General features: G+C 52.6%; 1 protein-coding gene across 1 annotated transcript in view; it reads left to right on the top strand.

The window, feature by feature from the left end:
* The window catches only part of NUF2 (NUF2 component of NDC80 kinetochore complex), a 145249-nt gene that overhangs the window by 94602 nt on the left and 31860 nt on the right, over positions 1-18787 (top strand). The window contains exons 31-34 of the mRNA XM_083845765.1: positions 688-857; positions 7130-7226; positions 10798-10894; positions 11851-11995. The gene's annotated coding sequence lies outside the window, so the exon portion shown is untranslated. The remainder of the gene's footprint in view (positions 1-687; positions 858-7129; positions 7227-10797; positions 10895-11850; positions 11996-18787) is intronic.

Genomic DNA, 18787 nt, shown 5'->3' with positions numbered 1-18787 from the left:
CACTTTGCTTTCAGCCCATGGGAATGCGCTCCGGCAGGACACACGGACAGGGAACAGTGGGCTAGCAGGCAGCCGAGCTGAGGAGTCCTCTAGCCTAGGGCAAGCTTTGCAGTTCAGCTCCAGCAATGCTTTGTGGCCTGGGACCAAGCGGTGTCACCCCAAGACAGCCACCTTGCTCGCGCACGAGCCTGAAGCCGGCAGCCCTGTGCCCATCTCTCCATCGGGACTTCTGGCTCCGGGGGAAACGCAGCCCTTCAAAGCACGCTCGTGCAGGTGCTAGCAGGGAGCATGTCCCTTGGTGGCTGCAAAGTGACACTGGGGGCACGGTGCCTGCAGGGCCCAGGTGGCCTCGCAAAGGGGAGGCTCTGGGAGCTGCTGAGGAGTGCCAGCCCTTGCTTGGGGTTGCTGGCCCTGGAGCAATTTCAGCTGGCCAGGAGCGAAAGTCTGCTTATTGTCTCCACAGCCAGGCGTTCAAGGTGCTGAATTCCCTCCGCTAGCAAAGCGCAGAGCAATATTTTGTGCTGAGATGAGACTATTTCAGAACGCTTTTACAGCTCAGCGTTTTCCTGTGGGGGCCCCTATATATGATCCTTCTACAGGGGATGGAAGCGCTGCGTGTTCCCTTTCGAGGTGCTGCTCTCCAAACTCAGAGTGACATGAGCCCTAACACTTGCTAACTTCTTGCAGGCGCCTTGGCAAGACTCAGTTAACTTCTGAAGAGGAATAAAAGGACAAAGAGCCTACGCTTGCCCTTAGCAGAGCCTGGCACAGCACTGGGGGGAATTTTTCTCCCTGTGAGCAGCACACCTCTGCTGCCATTGCATGGCGGACGTTCCTGGAGCAGGATTTAAAAGCAGGTATGTGATGGCATCATACCAAAGCTGTAAGGTCTTGTGCTTGTTGCTGAGAGCACCCAGCCCCTAACGCACCAAGGGATGTGATATCTGCTCTCCGTGTCACCAGTAAGTGATGGGCACTGGTCGCCTTAATGGACGGGAAGGATTTGCCCTCGACACAGCTCCGGGATTGTTTTAAGTGCGAGGCTGTGGATTATAAATTATACAGCATTTATAATCAGGAAAACATCTGCTGGGTGCTCTTTGCAGTGGACAGGGCCAGCCGAAGGCTCCAGGACACGATGCGTAGGGGTTGCACCAATCGCCACCTGTCTGCTCCTATAATCGAGTTGATTTTTTATGGTCTTGACATCAGCTTTCAAGACGCATGATCTATGTGTTTATTTAGCTGTCTTTCCTGGCGTCCCTTAGTTTTGAACTCCTGTAAATCCTCCCACAGTTGGATTTCTGCACTTTTCAGAGATTACGTTTCCTGACAGTACATTTCTCCTTCCCCCTCACTTCAGTGACAGTTTAGGCGAGGCTCCAGGGACCGAAGTGTTCAAACCAGGCTCTGTAAATCTGAGCTCTGCCACGGAGCAAGCCTAACTTTTCAGGGGCTCAGCAACTTGTGCGAAGTGGGAGAATCGGGCCCAGAAATGCTGATTTGAGCCCGGTGGCCCCATCCAGCTTCAAAAACCTGCCTCAAGGGGCTTCGGACCTGGGTCGTTCTCCAGGACTTGGCAGCTGGAGCACAGGGGGGGGTTTGGCTCGTGACACTGCAGGATCTGCTCAGGTCCTGTCTTCTTGCCAGGAAGATGAATGGAGTCGGCGTGGCCAGAACAGCAACTTTTTGTTAGAAAGCCCAAATTCTGGCTGCTGGGGAGCGAGATTGTTGCAGCTCTGCTCGGTTTCCAGTGGCTGTGTGTTAACCCTTGCAAAGGGCTTCCCGCGACTCCCAGCTCAAATGGTTCCCAGAAGGTCCTGGTTATAAACACCCTTGTTTTTCACAAAACCTTGCCTCCTTTTGGCTGCTTCTGGGGATGTGCAGCTGGTGGTGAACTCCACCAGCTCCCAGATGTGTCCAGATGGACAAATACTTACATACCACTAAGAATACACAGCAGCCTTTGCTTTTTGTGCTTCTGCTGGCCGCTAAAGCTGTCTCGTTCAGCAGCGAGGTTTGCAACCACCCTTCCTTTCCCAGCTGATCCTAGCAGCCTTTCCGTGCTCCTTGGCCACTTTTTCACAGGGTTGGGCTAAAATCTTCTGGTTTTCACCCACTAAGGCTCTGGCTGGGTAACGGAATGCTACACAAGTGACAAGGCCCCCTGAATTCGCGACAGCTGTGTATGTTAACTGTTTGCCACCACAGTGCCCCAGTGGATGCCGCTCTTCCTGCACCCTTGTGAATACTTTATGGGGCTTTTGCTGTGTGTCTTGGGCTGCAAAAACACCCTTAGTCACCACGATGGATGCAGAGAGCATGGTATAGCTAATGTCTGAGTGCTGGCTTCTCCTCCCCTTCCTACCCCACATGGTCCTCCCTGCTGGGTCCTCTCAGCCAACCTTGTCCAGTTCAGCACAGGGGACGAGAAGAATTGATGATTTAGCACGGAGTGATTTACCTCTGGGTAACGAGATGTAAAAAGATCTCTTTCACACTAGGCTGGAGGCTTGCCTTTATGGGCATCTCAAAGCCTTGGCCTTGAATGGAAACCTGTCTCCCGCTAGCAGAAGATTGGATACACCTCATCATCACTTGTGCATATTTTTGCCTGCCAGGCAATCACAGGAAAACAGATGAAGAAAGATTGATCCATAGGTCTTAATTTTATGGGCTTGAGTGGAATTCACCTCCCATCAATTTACCAACAGCGGTTAGAAGAGCCAGTATGCTTATCGTTCCCCTCATCGTGGCTGGGAATAATATTCCAAATGAGCTATCCCTTTATAAAGGCGCTGTCATGTAGAAGAGCGGAGAGGATTTGCACCTCCGAGGGCTCTGTAGTTATTTATACTGCGTAGTGCCCAGCTCAAGCTGTTTATCCGTGCATGGGGCAAACCCAGCCTTCTCCCCACCTCCTTTAAAAATCTGCTCGTGCTTGACCCAAAGCAGAAACTGTGTCAGTGCAGGCAGTGATGGTTGAGGTCACTCAGCATGGAAACCAAACATGAAAGCCAAGTGGTGGCTCTGGTTTTAGCTAGGCAGGGGGCTGTTCTTGTCATCTTCCTGCTTTGAATGCATGTGATCCTTTTAAAAGTGACTTAAATGGAGCTCATCCCACATTGCATCCCCTGTTTTCAGCTCCCCGTTTGGAGAGAGGTTCAGCAACCTGCATGCTCGGTGCTGGGCTGGTGAGCCTTGCCCAGCCCCACTTCCATGTTCAGCCTGTGTGTTCCCATCCCGCGGCTTGCAGGGACACGAGAGAGCTCTCCCTGCCACCAAGAGCTGGTGACATGGCTTCCTAGCGGTGTCACAACCAGATTTTGCCCTCAAGGAGCTGGTACCCATATTAGAAATACTCTCTTCCTATGTTTTTTTTTCTTTTTCCCCAAAGTCTCCCAGAGAAGTAAGGCACTGAGAAACGGGGCCGTTTGCGCAAGGTCACTTTGCAGCTGTGAGTCTGGAGGAGGAGAGCCCCGATTTCCTGGCTTCGTGTCACACGTGTGAAGGGCTCCTTGCTCTGATGACAGTGAAGGCTTTACAGTAAGGGGGAAAAAAAAGTCATCTTTCAACAGGCGCCTTGCTCTGTTCCCAAGTGTGTCCCGCGGGGTGCGAGTGAAGTCAAGAGGCTGCTGTGGAAGGGTCACACCCGTTCTCTGATCACAGCCGGCTAATGACAACCCCGGGGAGCGAGGGCCCTCAAGCTGGCAGCAAGGAGGTGTGCACAGAGAAGAGACAAAGTTTTAAATGCAGCGGCCAGAGTTGGATACAGCAGGGGAAAAAGCTGTGCGTGAGCCCGTGGCAGCAGTGAAGAAATGGAGATGTTTTCCCCATCCATCTCCGGCAGTTCGCATCCGTGCTTTCAACCCCCAAAATCTGCTCTGCTCGGACTTGTTGCTCTGAATCGACTGTGAGGCTTTTTTATTTTTTATTTGTTCAAATTATGCAAAAAATCGCCGTGGGCATGGGTTGGTACTTAAGCAGACGATAGCACCAGCGTGCGGCTGCTCCCCGCGAGGGCGCAGAGCCCTGCGGTCACACCAGGGAAACCGAGGCAGAGCGCCAGGCTGGGGCCAGCAGCACCGAGAGGAGCCCCCGCTTCTCCCCACCCCGCCGGGCATCCAGCTTTGTGCTGGCCTCAGCAGAAACCTTCCCTTAACGTAATTAAAGGATGAGCAGCGGCGGCGGCGAGAGGAGGCGGCTGTTTATGAGCGCGGAGGAGGAAGGCATGCCGGGAAGCCGCGCCGCCGGCCGCTGCTCCACCGCTGCACGGGAGCACGACCCCGGCGAGGATGTGCACGGGGCTCGGTGCTCTCCAGCTCCGCCGTGGAGGGCTGAAAGCAAATTGGGTGTTAATGCAGGCGGCCGCGGGCTTGACTCAATGCTCCCGGGCTGCGGGATGGAGGAGGAAGCCCGTGCTCCTTCTCCAGCTGGTCCGAGCCCGCTTGTTAGACCTGGTCAATAGTTTGCTGTCAGAAACTATTCTCTTGTCAAATAAGACTTTTTTTCAGAATTTTTCTCAGAACATGTCAATTTTGAGCCAAATTTTTTTGGTTTTTGGTGCTTTCTTTTTTTTATTTTTTTTGTCTCTCTTAAAAAATAGCAGCACTGAAAACAATGTGTGGTTGTCAGCTGCTCGAGTCTGAGCATCTGAGGGCTCAAGCCAGCAAGGTCTCCGAGTGTATTTTTGATTTTGTGTCAAAAAACGTAGCAGGATGGCAGAAGTTTTTAAGGACTGATTATCACAGGGGAAAAATGCGTGTGTTTAAAGGACGTCAGGAAACTTCTCAGAGACTTGGTGTTTGTAAGTCTCCTTACTGTGAGCCTGGGAGCGGTTCAGGAGACATCCAGAGGTCCCACTGTGTGCCACACTCCTGTGCAGGTTCTTGCTCGGTCACCGGGCTGGTGTCATCCTCCCTGGTTCAGCTCATGCAATGTTCAACATTAAACACGATAGCTCCAGGACATGATGGAGGAGCAGCACCGTCTGTTTCGGAAAGCTTTGGGTAGGGTCTGCACTCTCTCCAAACCTCGTGGGACAGGTCGGGTATGGCTGGTACAGGCGATGGGGCCACACCTGCTGTCCCATCCTGCAGGAAGCAAAGGGACCATCTCTCCATGCTGCCCTGCCACGCTGGGGAGGCTGGGTCACAGCTGTGAGGGACCACAGCAGCACCCGGAGGCTGAAAGGTGCCTCGTGAGGCTGTGAGGATGCCCAGAGGTTGGGGGGAGCCGATGGGGACTGGCTGGGGAGTCCCCGCGGCCCCAGGCCCACGTGCCTGTTGGCTCGGCAGGGCGTTTGGGTGTTGCCAGAGTTAATGCAGGGAGCGTGTGCGCCTCTCCCGCGTGTGTTTATGCATGCAAAGACGTGCCTGCTGGGGAAGGAGTGGAAGGCTTGTGATTTATCATTGCTCCGTAATGGGTGCCTTGCTTCTAGTGAAAGAGGTCAGCCTCCCTGCGAGATACCAAACCCCCTCCTTATTAACGTCCTGTTAGAGCTAATGGCTTGGGGTAGGGCAAGCAGGTCTTACAAGGAAGGCATTAAAGAGCAGCGCTACTTGGAAGGGAAGCCAAAGAATTTACAGCAATATTTACACAGAGGCTCTCCCCAGAGATAAGGAGGTACACAGTCGGCTCAGCAGATAAGCAGAGCTGTGGGACGAGGCGGAGCAGGCACTGTTGTTTGTGCATCCTGAAGTTCAGCAGGAGCGAAAGCCAGAGCTGCGTGGTGCGGGAGCAGGGGACGTGGTGGGGACCACGCGTACCAGCTGGGACACGGTGCCTGGGAGGTGCAGACAACGCATCAGTTCGCTGCCTGGGAGCGAGGAGTGGGGCCGGCAGAACTCCCTAACCCGATCCCTAAGTCTGGGTTTGGAGACGTGGATGGATGCAGTAGTGAGTGCCATTGCTTGTCCCAGTGAAGATGGGGAGGTCTGGTCTGGGGGCATGTCCCACGGCAGCTGCTCTCCGCCCCGTCTCCCGCGTGCTCTGTGAGTTGCAGCCCAAGCGATGGCTGTTTCTCCAGCTGGGTCGTGCTGGAGCATCCCAGCTCTGGCTTCGAGAGCCCTGCCTTGGCCCCACCTGGCTGTGTCCTGGGGCACACAGGGACCTGCCTCACGGGCTGAAGGCAAAAGGCAGACCTCCCTGGGCTTCTGCAGGGTTGATGTGAAATGTAATGCCTTAACAAGCACGTGTGCCCAGAGTACGGGGCGTGCAAGGTCGCTCAGGCTGGGCAGTGAGTGAGAAACTTCGGCTTAGGTCTCCCTCCTGTCCAATTACTGTCGGGTCCCACCTCCCTAGCGCTTTACTCCAGGCTCACCTCTTCACACACCTTCCCTGCTGGCTCTTTTTGGACCCGCGGTGCATCTGCACCGATTGTCCCTTTCACGTATGGCTGAAGATTCCCCCAGACTGTTCTTTACCTCCTCCTCCACCCGCTTCCTGCCAGGCAGGCCAGTATCTCGCATCTACCTGCCTCACCCAGCAAAGCAGCCTGATCCAAAACCTGCCGAAGACAAAAGGACTTTCACTTTTTCTTTTCCCCCATTGACAGCACTGGGCTTTGGATCCAGCCACGTCTGCGACAGTGAAACCGAAGAACCCCCCGTGCAGCAACCCACACCGAGCCAGCCCAGGCCGCACCGTGCGCCTTCCTCCATCACCCAGAAACCTCCCCGCATCTCCCTCTCCCTCCCGGCTGCTTTTTATGTGCTCGAACAACCCACGGCCGCCACCTCGTGAGCAGCTGGCCCCACCTCATCCTGCGCAGACCACATCTCCCCTTCGCCGACCTCCCCGGCCCCTAATAGCACTCGGCCACCGATCCCGGAGCACGCCATCCATCATTTGACTAGCACATTATTTATTTACCATGGGGGAGAGAAGGGAGTTGGGTTGTCTGGAGAATGTATTAAATTTTCATTTGTTCTCATTGATTCCTGAAAGGAAATTGCTGAGTTATGCCATCAGGGTGGACTAGTTACGATACGGCGAGTATTTACTAGACTGGATGGGAAATGGGGACAGAGTTAAGGTTATTCTCAATACTCAAAGTAAAATTACAGTGACTGTTTAGCTAACCAACCTTGTGAAGTGTAGCTGAGCGTATTTTCTCTCCTTCCCTTAGTCTCTGCTACAGCTCCGTGCCCAGAGACGTGCTAGACTCTTGCTGATTTCTCCTGCCATATGGGACGCGCCTGGTACCGCTTGCTCCTGACTGCTGGGTGAGTGGCTGGCGCTCGGGGCTTTCTGCAGCGAAAGATTTTCTTTTTCTTTCAGCTCCGAAGCTCCGCGTGTGTGTGGGAGCAGCTCCTGGCGAGGGCTTGTCCCCCGTCTGCAGGAGCTGCTCGGCCTCTTTCAGCTCATCCCATTCAGTCTGGGGACAACCGCCTTCAGTATTTCTTCCCCAGGTGCGCCTGGTTTCTCTCCCCCTCGATTTCAGCTGTGGTAGTTAGCACATGATTTGTGGCAAATTTTGCTGGTTTTCGTTTAGTATATGCTACAAGTTGCACAAAAATACCGACTTTTGCATAGGACTCCTTGTCATCCAAGGGCTGCTCCTCTTCCTTCCCCAGCCAGAGCTGGCACCCCAGCCAAAAGTGACGATTCTGTGTCAGTTTTTCCGTGCCTTGGAGCCCTCCAAGGGCTGACTTGGAGTCTCAGCTGAGGACTGAGTTACATTACTTGGTTTTGGACCAGTTCCCTAACCAAGTTAGAAGCGTTGTTTAATCCCAATCAGACACAAGGGTTGACCCAGCCTGCTTTTGGAGCGTGTCAGGGGTGAAAACAGTGCGACCTTCTCATGTGAACAGGATGGTGAAGCAGTTGTCCCTGAGGAAAGGTGTCGTGGCTGGGATTTTTTGATCCCAGACAGAAGGACAGACACTTTTTCTGGGTTAAAATGGAAACCTGTCCCTCATCATGTCTTAGGGATATCTCAGAAGAGGCTGCCTGCATCCCTGGCCCCTCTGACCCTGCTTTCTGCCTCCTGGTACAGAGTCTCCTGAATTCAGGGAAAAGCAGTGCGGAAGGGGGGTGGTTTTACTTGGGTTTTATTTTTTTTTGCAGTCTGGAGGATAATCAGGGGTCCTCGAGTTTCTGTGGGAGTTGAAAGAAAGGACAACGCAAACTGGCACTGTTCCCAGTCCAAAATGTTTTCACTAATTGCATGCAACCTTCCTTACAAGAGAGAGAGGCTGCAAATACCACAGGCAGTTTAATTACCACTGCTGCTTCGCATTGATCTTATTTATGCTGCTCCCGGTGCTGTGTGTGTGTGCGGGGCAGGAATGGGTCGTGCGGGGAACTGGGGGCGGCTGCAAGAGGGGAGGGGGAAGCCAAGCGGTTATTTTGGCTGTGGGGTCTTTCCAGAAAGACGTCAAGGTCTGTGTTTGGTGCTCGGGGTGGCCGTACCCCAAATACCCAGCGGTGCAGGGGGTGCGGGTGGGAGAAGGGCGGCGTGAAGATGAGGACGGCGAGACCGCTGGTGTGGCTTTTGGGAGCTTGTGTGGCTGTGCCACCGCTCTGCCAGCGGCTGGCGAAGCTCCGAGCCCTGTCGGCAGATCATTTCCCCTTTGCTAACCTTCCCCTCGTCCAACGCCAGGCGTTTTCCTCCCCGGCCTGGAGGGGGGGAGAAAGCGGCACGGGAGGAATCTGAGGCGAGCAGGCTGATGGCTGCCGTCCCAGTGCAGCCTCAGCAAATGGGGCTCGTGATGGATGAATGTGCAGGGCAAGAAGTAATAAAATGGGCCCCAGTCATGTAATCTTCCATTAAAATGAAATGCATACCAGAAATGAGGCATTTCTGCAGCTTGTACCATCTCCCACGGAAGATCATGAATAAAAGAGGCAAGTGTACTGTTGACAGATGCCGGCATGCATAAAGGACAGTTCCTATAAAGGCAAAGCCCCGGCTAACAGATGGACTAAAGATGTGAGATGCAGGAAGATTTACCAGTCTAAATAATTCAAGGGAATGTTGTATGGGGAGGCAGTGCTGGAGAGGGGAGCCGGCAGAAGGTACAGATGGAAAGGCAGGCCAGGCCTTTCCCACAAAGCCATTAAGAACGTCGCTTGTCTGAGTGACAGTATGTCGTGCGAGGCACCAGCCGAGATGGGTGGATTTGCCTCCAGCGCTCCTTCTGCAAGGTCAGGAGAAGAGGAGCTCTCAGAGGGTTGCAACTTTTGGAGGGCACGCTTTGCCTCCCGCCCGGCTGCGTTCTCTGCCCTTCCTCCTCTCGTCCTCTTCCTCGCCGTCCCCGCCGCTGGGGGGAGCAGGAGGATGGAGGCGGTGATGGGGAAGGTGTTCAGCTCCTGTTGCTCTTCTCTGCCCTGCTCCGGTCAGCGTAGGTCCTTTTTCTGGGGACTTTGGAGGTGGCCAGGGGCAGTCCTGGTGCTGGGTGCCCTGCACCCATACTGTAGGAACTCCTTCACCCTGGCTGTCTGCGGGAGGTGAGTGGAAAAGTGCACAAGGGGAGGCTTGGAATGGCAAGGAGAAGGGATGCTGCATTTCAGTTTGGGAGTGGAACAGCCCCAAATTGCTGACTGGGAGCTCCAGATCCAGCCCCTTAAGACCAGACCCTGAGAAAAACCTGGGCAAGGCCTGGGATGGGTGGAGGGCTCCTACGAATCGACTGCATTTGTGCCATGCCTCAACGTGGTCCCACGTGGACCGGGTGGCCTCACGGGTGCCCTGTGCTTGCAGAAGGAGGCTGCTGGCGCGCATGGGGCGGCTCAGCTGCACGTCGAGTATTGCAGCTGGGAACGGGAGTGCTGGTCTCATCTGCCGAGCTTGGGTCTCCCGGCACAACCCTGTGATGCCAGGGCGGTGGGAGTTGCAAAAATTGTGTAAAGCTCTCCAGATGTCAAGCTGAAGGCCAAGAAGCATTTCGGGAGGGTCTTGGCAGCGTGGGACATAGGGAAATGTCACAGGGCACACTGCTCATCACCTCTGGGGTTGCCCTGGCCCCCTCTCCCTTTGCCCCTAGGGGAGTCTGGGGCTGGCTTGGTGAACACGAGGCATTTTGGGAGAAGGGGGAGGATAAAAGGGCAAGATGCAGAGGGTTAGATAGAAGTCAGCGGCAGCTGCTTGGCAGAGATTGTGCGCGCTCTCTGCTCGGAGAGGACGCCTTCCCCGGGCTCGTCAGCCGTCTGCAGCACGGCGATTAATCATTGGTGTCAGAATCCCTAATCCTATTCAATGGAAAACAAACAGCGCGGCATCCAGCCCTGTGCTGAGCCCAAGCAATTAGCATGTTTACATGGACTGGGAAAGCTCAACAAAGAGTGGCCAACGGGGGCCACGGGAAATGAACCCTTGTCAGCCCTCGATGCTCGGCGAGCCCCTGGATCCCCGGGCTTTGACCCAGGCCCAAGCTTGGAAATGTGGTTTGAGGGGGTTGAGTGCAGCTAGTTGCTACCAAAAATGTGTTTTCTTCACGGGGGCAGCTGCTGAAACAGGGGCTGTGTCCGAGTTGTAGGGTCAGCTGGGGAAATAGGGTCTGGGGGTGATGGGGTTTGCTCGGGGGTCGGTGTTGAGCCAGCGGTGGAAAAAGCAGCAGCCAAAGCTTTGGCAATTGCAGCATACTAAACCCTGTGGCCAGCCCCATATCCCCCTTCCTGCCCCTCTCCAGAGCACGCTGCTGGAGCTGACACCTCTGGGTGAGATTGGTTCGGGCAGGACTGGGGTCCCTGGGGTGCAAGGGCGGGGGGCTTGGGGCCGTCGAGCAGGCTCTGAGGAGGTCTGAGAGAAGTGAAGGAAGATTTATTTATTTAACTGGGCTCTGTTGTTCGCAGTTTCTCCGTGGAACAGACAGCAAACAGCAAGCAAGAGGAGCAGAACCCAGGACGAGGAGTTTCTGTAGGACCTACCAGAAGCTGGCTGGCAGTTTAGGTATGTGAGCAATGGCAAAAAAAGGAGTTTGCATTTAAGCTTCAAGTGCAGCTTCTGGGCTTGGGAGGCTGGGAGGGAGACGCTCCTCGCGAGTACTTGATTCCTCTCGAAATGAAGGGGCTTCCTAGGTGCTGCTTCCCTTCCAGAAACGCATCTGATTTTGGGGAGTGGGGAAAAAAAAGAGGATTGATTCAAATAAAAATGTATTTGTATGAGAAAAATTATTTCCTTCCATGAGAAAACACATAGTTTGAGGCAAATTTATGGCTTTGGCCTGGTCATTAATATCTGGTTGTCAAAAAGTATTGGTTTGAACAAAAATATGTTGTAATAAAAATGCATTGTTTTGAAGAAATTTATTGTCCCCATGAAAACCTATTCAATTCAGAAAGATATGTTGATTTCAATGAAAATCTATTTGTTTTAAGAGACAGAGAGAAGTTGCATTCAGCTGAGAGCCAGGGGCTTCTCTCCTTACAAATCTCCTTGCAATCCTGTTGTAATTAGACAGAAGAAACCCAGAAAATCTGCAAACAGACAGCAAAGGGAGCTTAAAGATGCTACCTGAGAGGAGATGGGCAGCGTGGCAGTGGTGGGAGGGAGTGCTGGGGGGTGTTGGAGGTGGGGGAACACCCTGACGTGTGTGGGTGCAGGTTTTTAAGGTGCCTGGGGCTGTGGTCGTCTCCTGTCCTTACGAATCAGGTGACTTCTCACTCCAGCAGCTCTTCTTTGCTCTGCAAAGCTTGTGCTCCCTTGCTAAGTGCATGTGCTGAGAGGGCTCCTATGAGCCCACTTCATACTGCTACGTAGAGGTGGAGATCTTGCAGGTGCCCAGAGGGTGTCTGGCTGGGAGCATGCAAGAGCCTCGTCTCCCTCTTCATCTCCCAAGCCAAACCGTGTGGGCAGTTGGATTCTCGTGGAAGCGACCCGTCATCAGGTTTTCTCTCTGTTTTCAGGCTGGCAGTCCTCTCTCTGAAGGCCTCTCCTTGCATTTATTGTAAAGGAAAGTGAATGCACGAGCATACTGGTGCGAGGAGAAGCAGAGCAGCAGCATGTGGGCACGGCTGTGATCTCGGATAGGCAGCGCTCGTGCGAGTGCAGGTACGGGTTCATACGCTGATAGCACTTCCAGCTTTGCAATCCTTTTGCAACCTTACTTGGGCTTGCAAACCATGAGTGCTGTGCCTGCAAGCAGCCTGCACCCTGGCTGATGACATCCCAGCGCTGCCCTGGGCGTGCAGCAGGGTGAGGTTTGGGGACCCCTTTTGGGTAAGGGGATTGCATGGCTGTGCACTTCCCAGCCCCGCTGCGGCGTTAGCCCCAGGAGGGGCCGAGGAGAGGGAGCCGGTGTGAGCTTTGCTGTTGTGCCTAAGCCTCTCTCCCCACCAGCAGGGACCAGGCGAAATTCTCTCTGAGCTCAAAAGCCCTAATACCACCTTAGCCGGGATTATGAGAGGAGCCACCGTGGCACCACCTGAAATCCACCTCCTGGTGCCTCCCGTTTAAAACAATCAGCACATGTTTGCAGTGGGCTTTTTCTTTCATTATGCTCCAACTCTGCTATTTAATCAGCTCCTTCCTTCCTCTGTTTGTACAAGGCAGCGCTAACCCATATTAAAGGGGGGAAGGGAAGGCACGAGATAAAATAAAATCACCTACCCAAGAAATGTCACTGCTGCAGTGTTATCCCCTCCCTGCCAACACGCGCTCGGGTTCTGGTGTCAATGGAAAGGTTGCCTCTGATTAATATTAATAAAGAATTAGAGCTGTGTTTGTCATGATCACCTCGTTTGGTATTGCTCTGTGTGGCAGGTGAAAGCAGAGGAAGGAAGGGAAGAGGTCTGCGTGGCATTCATTAATCATTTCATCAGGAAGGAGTTCAAAGCAGAGCCCTGCCTTAACGAGGGCTGCAGGCAGGGACGAGGCCGTGCTTATCCAGCCATTCCTCCTCACGTCTGCGACCTGCCTGGTCAGCTGCTAAGGTGCTCTTTAGGATCTAGGGTATTTTGGTGCCCAAATGTGGTCTGCCTTGGGCTTGGATAGTCCAAGGTGATGTATGAAAGACGGATATAGGTCTGCCACTGGTATCTACAGATCTGCAGTTAAAAAATGACAGATGACTCAGGATCCTTGAAGAACATCTTTAGTTCCCCTTTGATTCAAGAAACTTAAGAAACAGTGTTTAAGGAGTTGGGTTTTTAGCTCTTTCTCAGGCAGTAACCTTTCTCCTTCCTGCTGAGACAAAGAACTCCTCAGGGCAGGGACTTCTGCTGGGTCTACAGGTGGCCAGGAGCTGGGAGATCCTTGTGAGACACAGGGATCAGTGGGGGCTCCTGGAGTAAGCCCCAGGAAGGCATGTTCCGTCTCTAGGACAAGTGTGGTGGGGTCACAACGGAACTGAAAACAGGTATTCAGTCTAAGAGGGCTCCTTGACTTCCAAAGTATGGTTCTCCCCACCACAAAATAGGTGACTAAGCTGCAGAACCCCCGATACCTTTTCTCCCTTGAGTAGAAGGACTGTTGGATGGACGTGTGCTTAAACAGATATTAGATGGTGGCCTGAATCCCATCTGCAGCACCTTTGCCGATCTTCTGTAGCAGACCAGAGGTGTCTCCAACATGTGGTGTGGTGGGGAACACGAGGATGAGTGCTGTAGGACCTCAGGTTGTCTACTTATGCAGATTGGCATGTTAAGAGCAAGTGACTCTGGCTGGGGACACCCCCTTGCTTTGGGATCACAGTACTCAAGCAAGTCTGGGCTGATACTAGTATAAGGGCCTAACATGGGCAATCTATCTCTACTTTTAGTGGGATTTTGTTTCTTTAACATGGAGAGGTTCCTGTACGTCTTGGCTTGGTTAAACGCATCTGTATGTGGCCAGAACTGGTCTGTGCTTTCTTCTGTCCTGTATTTTCTGGACACAAGGCAAGAAAGAGATGCACGCGTATATACGGCAAAGTATTTTTGTAGTAAGAATTTCCAGCTCAACCTTCTTCTTGCTCCCTTTTCCTTCTTTTTGTTTGTGGATGCTATTTATTATTCAAATGTGGGACGAGTCGAGCCAAGTGGTGCATTGCTCTCATTAATTATTCTCCGGGATTAAGGAATCAGTTAAAACCATATCTCCCTTAATCCTGTTTTATTAATTTTATGTTCTTGGCAAAAAAGAAGGAAAACAACAACCCCCCACCCTCTTTACAAAGGGATCATGCAGCTTTCTGCTGGGAGCCCGAGAAGAGGAAGTCTCTGGTGTTCCATGGATGCTCTTCTTATTAATTTGATAAAATAAATTAGCACAGGATTAGCGCCTTCCTGCGTGGGCCTGCAGCATAGCTCAGATGTGGTTCCCACCTTCAGGGGAGGCATTAGGCATCGTTTTGGTTGCACAGAGGTGAAATGCGAGAGCCCCGGTCCCTTTGTTCCTGGGAAAGAGAACTTCCCTCTTGCTAACAGCACGGCTCGCAGCCTCTCTTCCCCTGCTCAGGTGCATGCACAAGCCCATCAGCTCATCTCGTGTAGCAGCCAGCGGTGAGAACTGTAATCAGCCTCTTCCTTTTGTGATTGTGTGGAGATGAGAAGGAAAGGGCTTTCTCAGGACAGCACAGGTTCGATTCCTGAGAGCCAAGATTTGGTCTGGGGGAGAGGGCAGAGGGAGAATGGGAGAAAGGAAGGGGAGCTTTTGGGGCTTCATCTGCACTGAGTGGCAGAGGTGCTCCAGCTGGTGCCTTGGGACCTTTGTGAACCTCCTGGCCGGAGACCGGGCTGCGAGGGAACAATGTGTGGCTGCAGTGCAGGTTTAGAAGCGTCCAGACTGCTTCTTTTATGTAGCTGTCAGACAGGAGAGAGGCCCCTGGTGGTGTGTGGCCACACGACCTGTCCTTTGGATGCAGGGGAACCCGTAGGAGACTTCCATGAGCAAGGTGAAGCCAGTCCCAGGTGGGTCTGAAGCTTGCAAGGCTCAGGGAGCTGGACCAGCACTGGGCTCAGTCTCTCAAGGCGTGCCCTGAGCAGCACAGTGTGGAAGCATCTTGTCCCTCACCCAAAAGAAATTTCTTAGGTGGCTTTTGGGAAATCCAGGCTATCGTTACATTTATACTGGCATTGGTAAGGCAATGCTCAGAGCTCTGACGTGGATGGTGTGAGACTGGTGAAATACGTTGTATTAAAAAAAAAAAAAAAAGACTGTGATGCTTGTGTGGCTGATACGTTCTTGTCTTGCTCTTGCCTGGAAGCTGAAGATGACTGTCCTCACCCTCACTGAGCTTGTTGCTGGGGATGCGTTACTGCTTACTCTTTGATTAAGGAAGGCTTTCAAAGCAGAATTGTGCCTGAAATACTGCTAAGTGTTTTCTCCACGGAGAGGGGGTCTTGTTTGCTGCTGCTGATGGTGGCTTAGAAACGAGTCAGCTGGGCAGGGTCGCGATGGAGGGAAGTTTGCCCTTCGTGTAGGAACAGAGCTCCAGTCCACCTGCAGATTTACTGTGAAGGGCTGCACGGATTAACAGGTGTTGGCAGATAAATGTCCGTATGTCCTGTCAGCCTTGGGGTCGCTTCTGAAAGCTGTTCTTTCTTCTGAGGGTGTCTGACTCACAAAATCTCTTCTGGCCTTACCTGCCCTCCCCTGAACACCTTTGCTGCAAAACTGAGGGACACCGTAAAAGTCACTGCTGTTGTTTTTGAGGCTTTTTGTTATGGAAATTCCCACAATTTCAGTTATCTGAAAGAGAGAACTCTAAAAAAGATAGAGATTTTTGCGAAAGAACTTCATTTGGTACTTAATCATAGAACAAAGCTGTGATCAGAGGCTGTCAGACCCTGCAACAATACAAATAACAGCAAGATCATCTTCAGGACTGTATTTGTCAAAGATCCCAAATTGACGCATTTCTATTCCCTCTGTCTTTTCCAGCTAGGGATTTCTTTTTCTCCTGCAAAGTATCTGCTGTGTTTTCTTGTTTGTGAAAACTCACTAGGTAGCAGAGAAGTTTATTTTTATAAAATTACCTGGTTCCGTTGGAGGAAAAGTATAAAGCGAATGGCCTCATTTGTTTTATTCTGTCTAGGAACAACTTCCTAACAGCTGTGTTAGAAAGAGCCAGCTCTTTCTTCTGCTGCTGTTAGAGGAGAAGGCAGGGAGCGAGAGGATGCCCCATTTCCAGGCACTGGGAACCCCCTGTGAACACAGCCTGATGTCTTACATCTGTTAAGGTACAAATAAGATTCAGGCAGGATTTCATGACTTGATAAAAAGTTATGGAAAATCAGGGGGAAGCAGCAAGGTGCCAGGCTGGCACCAGGCAAATCCTGTCTTATCTCAGCCTGAAGAGCCCCAGAGCAGGACAGGAGGTGGAGTGGGATGCACGGAGCTGGCTGGAGGTGAATGGTGCTCTGGGCCTAAGGAAATGTGGGAGAATCCTCCTAGTGATGCCAAGGAACATGGCAAATGATGCTGAGTTAGGCTTTATCCCACTCCTAAAATCCAGCGTTGGCTGGGAGGAGTTTTATCAGTGGTGGTTGGGCAGAAAATCTCATCTGCACAGGTGCCTGTAAGCCTGTCCTGGTTGGGTTGGAGGGACCTTCCCTAAGTCAGGGTCATGCTGTGGCATGTCCAGAGCAACCTTCCCCTCCCTGGGGACACAAACCAAAGTAGGGTGCAGGTGTGAACACCACTGGAGTTGGCTTCAGCAGTCATTGACTTTGAAAAAAGCTGAGGAAAAGCCAAACAGACATTAATAAAGCCTTCAAACAGCCTTCTGCTGGTGCCCCAGTGGTGTCTTGATCTCGTTCCCAATCTTTTGGGTGAAAGAGCTCTTTTAAGTTAATTTGCATTGCGAAGCATTGCTAATGCTTTGGTGGAGGAAGCCTCGCGCGGCCGTGCACAAGGCAAGCCAAAAAAACAAAGGCGTGTATTTCAGATTTGAGGTAGGAATTATATACACTTAGAGTCATGAACTCTGGGTAATAATTGAAAGGTCAGATTGATGAGAGCAGCCTCCGAGATACGATTTCTATGACAGCTTGATGGATGCCCCACTATCAAGGTGTGCTTTTAATCATAATCTCATTACTCCACTTCTTATGGTTCGACTCACCTAAACTCATGGGAGGAATCAAGGGCCACCTCTAAAATGTGAATCGGCTTTTATTTGGAGGAAGAGCAGTTGAGGGGCTGGGAGAACAAAAAGGAAAGGAAGGAGCCAACAAAGAAAAAAAAACTACCTTCGTAGTTGAGGATGAGTCAGGAGCAGGCATGAGAGCAACACCTCAGTGCTGCAGAGCAGCTCCGGCTAGCTCTCCACTGCCTGGAAATGGGACCAGTAGGGATTAGGGATGGTCTGAATCAAAGAAGGAGACTTGAACCTCTCCCAGCATGAGAATGGATCGTCCCCGTGAGTCTTGCTGCTTGGTGCCCCTCAGAGTCTGGACACAAGGCCTCCCAAGAGTGTTGCAGCTCTCTCAGGCCCTAGAGGAGCGTCTTTTTGGGGAGAGAACCAGTGCTGGCAGTTGACATGCTCTGATTTAGCCATCCCAAATCCATGCTGAAGCTTCCTGCTGATGGCCAACTGCAAAATGCTTATGCACGGACGGAGAGCACCAGCTTCTAGCCTGGGATCGCCGAGCCTTGGAGTAGGTCAAAGCCTTTCTCTTGAGATCGTGGTGCGTGGGAGCTGAGAAGATGGAGGCCCTGGAGACCCACCTCATCCACTGGGCCCAACCGTGGCGTGGCTGTGCAGAAAGTGCACCGTGGGCTTCACCGATGGTGATGGGCACGGCTTCTACCCCGGACCACCAGCAACACCATGCCTGGAGGGACGGGTGGCCTGGCAGTGGCTCCCAAAACCATCCTCATGGGCTCCTCCACGAGCTCGGTGCCTAGGTCGGAGGATGCCGGGGTGGCACCGCGCGGCCGGTCCTGCAATTCATCCTCGCCTCCCTTGAACCTCCTGGAAGAGTTAGTATGGAAATTTCAACCTATTTTTAAGGGTTATTTTCACTCAAGTGAAATCTATCAAAGAAGGAGGGTTATTTTTACAGCGCGCAGCAACTGCCGGTTGCCATGGCAGCGGGCCGGGCGAAATGCAATAAAGCATCCCTCTGTTATCGTAAACACAAAGGGAACCACTGGCACCGAAAAGAAAGGCGACTGTCACGGGGGGAGGAAGGCAACACCGTGGTGTGCTCACCAAGACCCAACCCGGTTACATTCAGGGAGATTTTGTGGGGTCCCCTGTGCCCATGTGGGGTCTGGGGGACCAAGAGGAGCGAGCCTCTCCCGGCTCCCCTCAGTGAGTGTTGAGGGCACTGGCACGTCAGCCTGAGCTGAACTTTTTCCTTCTTCATTTGCAAAAACTTGGGAGAAGTTCTGAAAATGTGTCACCTAAAGAAAGGGGCAGGGCAGGGGAAACCTTTTTATTTTTTTTTGGCTTGATTTCCAGGACAAGGAGCAACCACAGCTGGCTGTGGAGGTCTCTTCTTCAAAGCGCAGAGTGATGTTTCAGGTGATGAGAGGGTTTCTCTTCTCCAGCTCTTCCAAAGGTGTCCGTTTGTAAACGTAGGTGCCCTGTTTGATGGAAGCAGCTGCACACGTGTGTGACTGAACTACCCCTGCTGCTGTCAGGCCAAGGAGAACCTCAGTGAGCATGGACAAGAGCAGCTCCCAGAGCGGTGGAGGACCCCATGTGGGATCTCCCTCTTCACCTGTGCCTGTCCCTGTGCGTGAGCCCTTGGGTCTTCCAGCAGCATCAGGGGACACCACTAGAAACTGCACCAGCCCCTTGAGGTACATGTTTTGTCCCTGAAGTCTATCCTCATGTGCCTTTAGTGCTTCTCTTGTGGCTCTGTGGAGACCTCACAGCTGCCCTTTGCTGTTCCTCCCTCCCAAGACGCAGGT

The sequence above is a fragment of the Anser anser genome, assembly GCF_964211835.1.
Source record: "Anser anser genome assembly, chromosome: 8".
NCBI lineage: Eukaryota > Metazoa > Chordata > Aves > Anseriformes > Anatidae > Anser > Anser anser.
Note: the sequence above shows the minus strand (reverse complement) of the source record. Positions and strands in the feature narration are given on the sequence as shown.